The sequence below is a fragment of the Salvia hispanica genome, chromosome 1 (assembly GCF_029641045.1).
Source record: "Salvia hispanica isolate PSC_SH4W2 chromosome 1, Shi_PSC_v1, whole genome shotgun sequence".
Classification (NCBI taxonomy): domain Eukaryota; kingdom Viridiplantae; phylum Streptophyta; class Magnoliopsida; order Lamiales; family Lamiaceae; genus Salvia; species Salvia hispanica.
The window spans coordinates 34,777,585-34,787,972 of NC_142692.1; positions in this window are offsets into that span (position 1 = coordinate 34,777,585).

Below are 10,388 nucleotides of genomic sequence, written 5' to 3' on the forward strand. Positions count from 1 at the left end.
TACATATCAGGACATTTTTAATTATGGTTTTTGCAGTAAAACAACTTATGATAAATTGCCAAATATACTCAAAAAATCAAAATAATGTTACATTTAATTTTGGATATATGCATCCTTTCACAAATCAGGACATTTTTTTTTATTATGGATTAATGAAATATAACAACTTACGGTAAATTGGGCCATATTGTTGGGGAAATGTCAAAAAATGAAATTTAATTAGTAGCATCAAATATATAGGCTGCATTTGGACTTGGTCATAAAGTTAACAAGCCATAAAACGATACTATGCTAATACTACAAAATTGCCAAAAAAAAAAAAAAGAAATTTTTTTCCCCAAATTATACTTACTTCCTACTCCAGCATTTATTATTTAAAATAATTTAGGCACATGAAACAGTTGAGTGGACGCATTGATTAATATAATTGACAACTTGCAATAGTAATACACTGAAATTACTTAATACACTTATTTATTAGTTTAGACCATACGTGGTACATGTCATTGTTGTTAGAATTTTTTTTGCTTTATTGCAAAAAACAGTTTTTATAATTAGCCAAATATCTCATAATATTGAGTAATTTGGTTCCTCCAACACGAACCTAATATAAGCTTCCTTACAAGTTGATTCCTTTCAATTATTAGTTGTTGAGATTCATCATATTTTCTTTTTTTGAGTTGAGTTGTTAAAGATCAATAAATATAGACTTGTTACAGCAAGATTCTTGAGAAACTCCAATTTTCTTTCATAAATCAAATTCCAAACACCAGGAATTCAAAGTTACTCCCTCCGTCCCAGATTAAGATCACTTTTTGCCATAAAAATCTGTCTCAGTTTAAGAGCCACTTTTAAAATTTTCCTTATTTGGTCATACAATTTTACCTCATTCTTCATCAAAATTACATCAAAATGCCATTATCTACATTAAAATAAACCAAAACAAAATTCAAAAGTCAAAAGGGACCACCTTTAACCAACTCTATTCATCTTACTTAATTTATTACACAGTCTACCATCTCACTTCATTTATTACACACTTTAACTCTTTCTTAAAACTTGAGCCATAACAATAAGTGACTCCAAACGTGGGACGAAGGGAGTACAAAATACTAACAATGAAAAGTGGAGCTGAATGTAAGAAGAATAGAGACTCTAGAAAGATAATGTAGATAAAAAAAACAATATCCAAACTTTTAGTGGATAGATAAATAAAATCAGAATGCATTCTAATACTATGATACAGTGTGAACTAGTACAAAATTAAATTGGATCTGGACAATGAGTTTTGCATTATTTTCAAATAATTTACTCCTTTTATCTCCTTTCTTAAAATTACTTTATGGATATTTTAGTCTTCACATTCTATGACTTTCTCTCCCTTTTCTCTTTTTCCCTGTTTTTTTTTCTCTCTCATCTATTAAATTTATGGTTCGTCTTTCTATTCTCATTTGTTTTTTCTCAATTTCATTTATATTAAAAATAAACAATCAATACAAGATAACATAAAAGATAGTAGTACTCTACTAAAATGATGAGATGAAATGAGATCCTCTTTATTAAGTTGAGAAATGAATAAAATCATTTCTTACAAAATGGAGGAAGGTTAACAAGTATAAGAGCATCCACATTGAGGATTATTTCCACCATAAGTAACACAATAAGAATTTATAAGCCTAGAGCCATAATCAGCTTGACACTTGGGAGTGCATATTTGAGCTCCTTCAGCATCACATGGAGCACTAAACCTAGTGCTGCAATCCTTACATGATGCCATTGACACACAAACCATTGCAATCACCATCAATATTGCCCACACCTTTCCCATGATCTCTATTCAATATATACTCTACTATTATTGTGTTCACTTCATTATTTTTCTCATTCCTACTTCACTCTTTTATAGCCTATATTGAAATGCCTTTTTCAACCATGTAGATAAGACTGGCCGGTCACATATTTGCCTCATCCCTATTAATTAATGCTGGATTTTTCCATAATTTAAATTTGGCTCGTCCATATTAATGCTGAATTTCTACAATTTAAATGTTTTTTTTCTTATGTATGACATTTTCAACACGAAACGTACACAAATGAAATGAATAGATTTGGATCAAACTTTATTGGCTTTGCCATTTGTGTTGTTATCGGACTGACTCGTTAGAAATCCGTCAAGTAATCCATTAAAAGATATAGTACTATTATTTTTAAAAAAAATACTTTACTTTTATTCTTTAAGTTTGTGTAAATCAGATCTAAATCATGTAAATATGTTTTTATCTTGGAAATAGATTTAAATCGTGTAATATCTTGTTTAATTGTGTAAATCAGATTTCCACCGTGTAATATCAAATTTTAATCATATAAATTAGATTTCATCGTGTAATATCAAATTTTAATGTTGTAATACCAAATTAGTTTTAATTGTTTTGAGTGATAAATAACTTATTCAAAATATCAAAATAGAACGTGACATTTAATTGTGGATACATCTTTTCACAATTCAGGACATATTCAATTATGACGAATGAAATATAACAACTTATGCTAAATTGGGCCATATTGTTGGGGAAATGCCAATGAATGACATTTAGTTAGTAGCATCAAATACATCTGCGGCAATTGGATTGAATGCATAATAAGCCATACAATGATAGTAGTATATTAATAAAAATTGCCAAAGAGGAAAAAACAAAATTGTTTACTTCCTACATTCTAACATTTATTATTTAAAATAATTTAGGCCCATAAAACAGTTGGGTGTACACATCGATTAATTGACAATTTGCTATATAATACACTATATTTTAGTACGTCATAATTTTCCAACAATTTACTCTTTTCCTTGTAGCTCCAATTAAACGTACCCATATTGTTAGCGATGATTATTGATTTACATTTTTTAAGGGATTTAAATATTTTTTTGCAGGTGCCCTTTGAAAGAGTGTAAGCACTGATTAATAGTCCTATAAACTTGGGCCCAGCCCATATTCATTCTGGGCTAAAGTATGAGTTCATTATTACTAAAACAAAAAAACAGATTAAATCTTTTGCTTTATTATTTTCTCAAGGTTGTTTTGGAGTAAAAATTTAGTGATTGGAACGTATTGTTACGTTGTGGGTTCAATTGATCATATATGCAGGAATATTTATTCTCTCTGCAATTGTGATTAATTAGACGTACCATATGACAATGAATTCGGGCCTCTAAATTTTTTCGGTTGGTCTCATGCATACAAATACACGTTCATTGTGTGTATTTTTTTGCCAAGTCGATAAGCCATATTAATTCCAAGATTTTCAATAACTTAACATAGCCTAAATTTTGACATCTAGAATGTTGGATCTCACCCAAATTAGATTCCGCGGAAAAATTGAAAATAATGTTAAAATTCGTAACTTTCACTACCAATTTTGAGGTGGTGAGACGAATCATAATTTAATTAAAATTACTTCCTCCGTCTACCAATGAATATTTTATTTTGTCATTTTCATTCGTCCACCAATAAATGTCACATTTACTTTTTTTTAATATTATTTTTGGCAATGGATCTCAAATTCCACTAACTTTATTTCATCCGTCTACCAATAAATGTCACATTTGCCTTTATTATTATTTTTGATAATGGATCTCATATTTCAATAACTTTATTTCACTCACATTTCACTAAAAAAAAGTAGAACACATCTTCTACTAATATTTTTTTATCCATTTTCTACTATATTTTTTAAAACTCGTGCCTAATTAAATCGACCTCATTTTGGTAGATGGAGGGAGTAATACTTTTGCTGCCACCCTTTAAAATTTGAACTGAAGATGACTTTATACCGAGAAAAATAATGAGTTCCCTGTATATTGTGTGACAAACTTAAAATTTCTATATTTTGTGACATATATAGGATAGTTTGTATGTGTAAGAAAATAAAATTAGGTACAACGTGAGGCCGCAGATAAGCCATATCCTTCGCCCAATCAACGGCCGTCATTTTCAATTACATCAATTTCTATTTATTGCGCAATCAATTTGCTTTTTTGCTAAATACAGTATTTCTTGTATATTCTTTGATGTCAATGCATACGTGCTTATATCTTTAGAGCAAAATTGATGTAGATTTAAAATTTACTTTATTCTACTTAAAAATAGTACTACTATGTCAAGAATTTTAATAAAAATTGTTATTTCTTTCGTTTCAGCGAGACGTTGCATCTAATTTGGCACAAGGTTAAGAAAAATGTTTTGGTAAGTTAAATGAGATGATGACGTTGAAGAAATAGTAAAGTACAAGAAATTAAAAAAAGAATAAAGTAGAAAAAGATAATTACAATACTAGAAATAATTTAAAGGAGAAAAAGGTAAGAAATTAATAGTACTACTAATAGCTTTTGCAAAATAAAAAATGAATCAATTAACTTGAGACATCCTAAAAAATTTAATACTCTCTCCGTCTCAAGATATTAGACCCATATACAATTTTGAGATGTCGCAACATACTTGAGCCATTTCTATTTATGGTAAAAATTTACTTTATTACCAACTCCACTTACACCACTAAACAACATCTCCTAAATTCCAGTGCCAAAAAAAAGGGATCTAATATCTTGGGACGGGGAGAGTACAAATTAATTTAGTTAGGATGGAGGGAATGTCGCTATAAAGATAATATTAGTTTGTAATTGTTAAAATTTATTTTATTCGTGTATTAATTAATATAGAAGCTTGCAAATAATTAAGTTAATACGCCATAATATTTCTCAAAATGAAAATGTATCATTTTATTTGAGACTTACTAAAAGGAAAAAAAAATATTAGTATTTTTTTAAGCTAATTTCTATTTTTGGCAAGTTTTCTTTATAACGAGGTGGACTCATTCACCACTATTAATACTTGAATAATTTTTATTTCTACTTCTGTAATATTTTATCAATTTTGAGGAGTGGAGTTTGCAGCAACAAAAGAATTTGTAATTTGTAGAGTTATATGAGAGAGTATTAGGTTCATAATTAGGGTAATATATGCCCATTCATTATTGGTGGTACGAAGACCCAAAATTTTTTTGGAACTAATTTGTCCCATTAAAATTGTAAAGAGTCCCTTTCCTTAAATGTCAATAAAATGCGTGCTCATAGTTTGAATTTTTTCTTCATTAATAGTATTACTTATTTTCATAAACTACTTATATTAGTATTAGAGTGTGAATAAATGGTACTCCATATATTACTTTATTTCTATGAGTATAATGTCATTTGCTACTATAATTTTTTGCCTATCCTCTATTTTTAATATTGTTTGCAAAAAAAAATTTTAAACTATTCTTTTATTATTATCATATGAAATTATATATATTTATTAGTTGTGTAATTCACCATTTTATTCTCTATGATCAAGATTCAGATGTTTTGAGTATTACTATAAGTTGTTAATTAATTATTTTATATTTATGGTGTTTCAGTATTTATTGATTTTTATGTAATTATCTCTCTTCAAAATAATGGTTTTAACTTGTGGTTAAGGATTGTTTTTTTTTTGGTCTATTAATATCGTATATTGTTTGGCAACAATAAATACACTCTTTCAACTCAAATTTTCCATCACTATTCACTCTATTCATTAGATTATCATGTTACTATATTTGTTATAGGTGAAGATTTTCTTTTTGTCTATTAATATAAATATATGTAGTCTTATTTATTATTATATTTTATTTTTAATTTTATGCTTTACGTACACTTTCAATTTTTTGTTCACAATAATTTAATATTATATACGCATTTCTAAGGAAAATACAATGTACCGTGAGTGTGATACTGGTTACTATTTATAAACTTGGGCCCAGCCCATATTAATTCTGCGCTAAAGTATAAGTCCATTATTACTAAAACAAAAAATCAGATTAAATCTTTTGCTTTATTATTTTATCTTGGTTGTTTTAGAGTAAAAATTCAGTGTTTCGGATGAATTGTTACGTTGTGTGTACAATTAATCATATATGCAGAAATGTTTTATCTCTCTCTGCAATTGTGATTGACTGGACGCATCATATGACAATAAATTCCTGCCTTTAAATTTTCTTGGTTGGTCTCATGCACACAAATACACGTTCGATGTGAGTATTTTTTGCCAAGTCGATATGCTATATTAATTCCAAAATTATTCAATAATTTGACATAGCCTAAATTCGACATCCAGGATATCGGATATCACCAAATTAAAAAATTAAAAAATTCAGTGAAAAATATTGGATATCGGATATTCAGTGAAAATTTGAAAAAAATGTTAAAATTTGTAACTTTCACTACCAATTATGAAGTGTGAGACTAATCATAATTTATTAATTTGATTAAAATTACTCCATCCGTCCATCAATAATTGTTACATTTGTTTTTTTTAACTATACTCCCTCCGTCCCAGAGAAGTTGGCATACTTTGAAAATGGCACGGGATTTTAGGAGGTTTTGTTTTGTGTGTTAAATGGAGAGAGAAAATATAATTTTTATATTCATGTGAGAGAGAACTTTTTCCAAAAAGGGAAATGTGACATCTTTTGTGGGACAAACTAAAAAGGAAAGTGTGCCAACTTCTCTGGGACGGAGGGAGTATTTTATAATGGATCTCACATTCCACTAATTTTATTTCACTCATATTTCACTATAAAATTAATAGTATATAAAAGTAAGACACACCTCCTACTAATCTTTTTTCACTCATTTTCTACTAGTAGTATATTTTTTTAAAACTCATACCCAGTTAAATTGGCCTTAAATTGATGGATGGAAGGAGTAATACTTTTACTGACATTTTAGAGAATATTAATGAGTTCCCTGTATATTGTGTGACATACTTTAATTTTCTATAACCAATTTAAATATTCATGCGACATGTATAGATAGTGTGTATATGTAAGAAAATAAAATTAGGTAGAACGTGAGGCCGCAGATTAGCCATATCCTTCGCTCAATCAACGGCCGTCATTATTCGTTACATCAATTTCTATTTCTCGCGCAAACTACATGAAAATGTAATCATTTGTCTTTTTGCTACTATTATTTCTTACTCCTTTCGTCCACAAAAAAAAATAAAGTAATTTGTGTATAGCACGGGTTTTAATGTAGAATTAGTAAAGTAAGAGAGAATGAAAAAAAAAGAAAATGATAAAAAGTAAGTGAGAAGTAGTGTTAGTGGAATGATGTGTAGGGTTATTATTTGTTGAAAACTTTTCATAAATGAATGTGCTCTATATTTTATGGACAACAAAAAATGGTAATTGTGCTCTATTTTTTGTGGACGGAGTCAATGCATACGTGTTTATATCTTTAGAGCAAAATTGATGCTTAAAAATAGTACTCTCAAGAATTTTAATAAAAATTGTTATTTCTTTCGTTTCAGCTCTAATTTGGCACAAGGTTAAGAAAAATGTTTTAGTAAGTTAAATGAGAAGATAACGTAGAAGAAATAGTAAAGTACTTACAAGATATTAAATAAAAATAAAGTAGAAAAAAATAATTATAATATTAGAGATGAAAAGAGAAAAAAATAATTAATAAAATAATATTACTAATACTTAATTAACTTGAGACATCCTAAAAAATTTAATACAAATCAATTTAGTTAGGATGGAGGGAATGTAGTTATAAAGATAATATTAGTTCGTAATTGTTAAAATTTATTTTATTTGTGTATTAATTACGAAAGAAGCTTGCAAATAATTAAGTTAATTGATTGAAGCATTTTATGATAATATTTCTCACGGTGAAATTAAAATGTACTATCATCTTATTTGAGACAAAAAAAAACCAATATGTCATGTTAATTGGAAGAGAGAAAATAATAGTATTACTTTTTTTTTTAAAAAAGAGTTTTTCATTATGAAATTAATAGCATATGAAAATACGATACTTACATTCTATTATTAACTTTTTTTTTACATTTTCTAAAATCGAAGCCGAGTCAAAAGTAAGACAATATATGGTGGATAAGGAGGCATATTGTATATTGTAAGTAAAAAAAATAGGTGGATCATATTGTAGAAAAAACAAACATATTGATATATTTAAAGTAATGGGGTGTGATTTTGATTGTTAATCGTTATAAGATAGTGTTTTATTTTCTCAATTTACGTTATACAATATATTTCATCAATGTCCCATAAAAATACTTTACTTTTTCTATTTTGATACGTTCCATAAAAAATGTTACATTTCTATTTTTGGTAAGTCCTAATTAATTCTTCACTATTAATACTTTAATTATTTTTCTTTCTATTTCTCTCCTAGTTTACTAATTTTTTTATTAAAACTCATATCATCCCTAAAGTCTCTATTTTTATGAAACGAAAAAATATTTATTGGTAATTTCGAATGACGAACAATTAATTTCTCTGTCAATACAAAAGTTATTCTACTAAATTCGCACAAAGAGATGAGATACTATAGTTCCATAGTCATAAATTGTTTTTTAATTTTAAATACTTCGAAAAAACTAAAACTTAAAGCACGATCAATAATGTAAAATATACGTATATGGTCAACAAATTCCCAATTAAATGTAGCAAATAATTTAAAAAATTAGGAAGAAAAGTTGACGAATAATGAAATACACCTAACTTCCAACCATAATTGAACACCAATGCAACATTAATACTGGTCACCTATCTATACCCCAAATTTAATTTCACAATACTATGATTATTTAGTTTCTTTGTTTAAATTTTCCACAAAAACTTACTCCATGTTAACGGTTCCATTAGTCAAAATTTGCAATACAATATTTATAGTTTCTTATTAGTAACTATTAAGAGAAAATGATCCATCCAACCTACAACAACGCATTTGATACCATCACAATATTTATATTCCTTATATAATTGTATTAATGTTTTGATTATATATAGATTTAAATTTAGACCCATTTGATAATATTAATATAGTAATTTATTTATTTCATTCATTTCAATTCACTCATTAATCTGTAAATATACTATTTAGTGATAACTAGGATCGAGTTACATTGATACCGATATCAGTGACTATATTTAGGAATAGAATTATAGTCTAACAAAATATATTACTGCACTACTTATATGATTATGACATACTATTTTTTTGTGTGAGTTTTTATAAATGAAAAATTATTTCTAAAAGCAAAATTTTGATGAACAACCTTTCATTGCCTAAATAATTTGGAATTATTGGTAAAAATAAGAGGTTTGGTGGACGACGCTACCAACTTCACAGTCAACACACGCAAAACTTCCAATTTCATGTGAAATGTATTTAACTTGAAAAAACAAAACAAAAATAAAATCTTCTTCAATGTCATTAAACAAGAATTAATTATGTCTTGCACTTTTAGTAATTGTAGATAGTATATGCATCTTATTTGGGAAAAAGGAATTTACATTTCCATTACATGAAAAACCCTCAAACAAGAGTAGACATATTAATTAATCATTTTTATACTATATATTATATACCACTCCATATACTAATATATTACTATTCCAATATTTTTCTTGTGAAATTTTTGACTGAATACTGAGAAAAAGCTAGAAGATCATGTTTGTTATCGGCTTATTAAGAAAAAGCTAGCAGATCATGTATGTTATTGGTTTATTATTATTTATGAAGCTAATTATTTTGAAATATAGTTTTTGCAGATAATATTAATATCATGGCTAATGGTTAAAGGTGAAGATAATGTTACTCTTTGGTATTAGCTGCTCGATTTCAAAATTATAAATATGCTCGATAAATTATGATGTTCAAATTTGTGTTATTTCTACTACTTCAACAGTAACAATTGATCTAATGGCGTTGCAGAGTTGACCGATCACACAACCAGCAAAATCGATTATGAATTTGCTTCCGTCCATTTTATTGAGGTAATATTTTACTATTTGCTTTTTCTAAATCTTGTATAGCTATAATGAAACCTACCTCCAAAATAATCATCTAATTTTTGACAAGATCACTCGTTGAACATTAGTAATGAATGTGTAGGAACATTGCACATACATTTCTTGTTGGTATAATTCACACTTTTTTCATTCAACTTATTATTCCTCATTAAGTGCAAATAATTGCACTCACTATTAAAGCTTATACAATAACATCATCAAAAGAGGAATAAGTGTTTGTGATTTCCATAATTGTCACTAAAATCAAGGGAAATTGCACACTAGGTCCAATCATAGACAACACTTAACACAAGAAAACAATTCATATTAAAAGATGGAAAGTGAAAAATGTATCGAGAGTTTTTAGAAATCAAAAGAGTAGGTTCATGCTAATTGCTAAACTTTCCAAGTTGTGTAAAATCTATTCCTTCTAAAAAATGTATGATAGTAATTATGAATACAAGAAATGATTTTTTTAATGGAATCTAATTTCA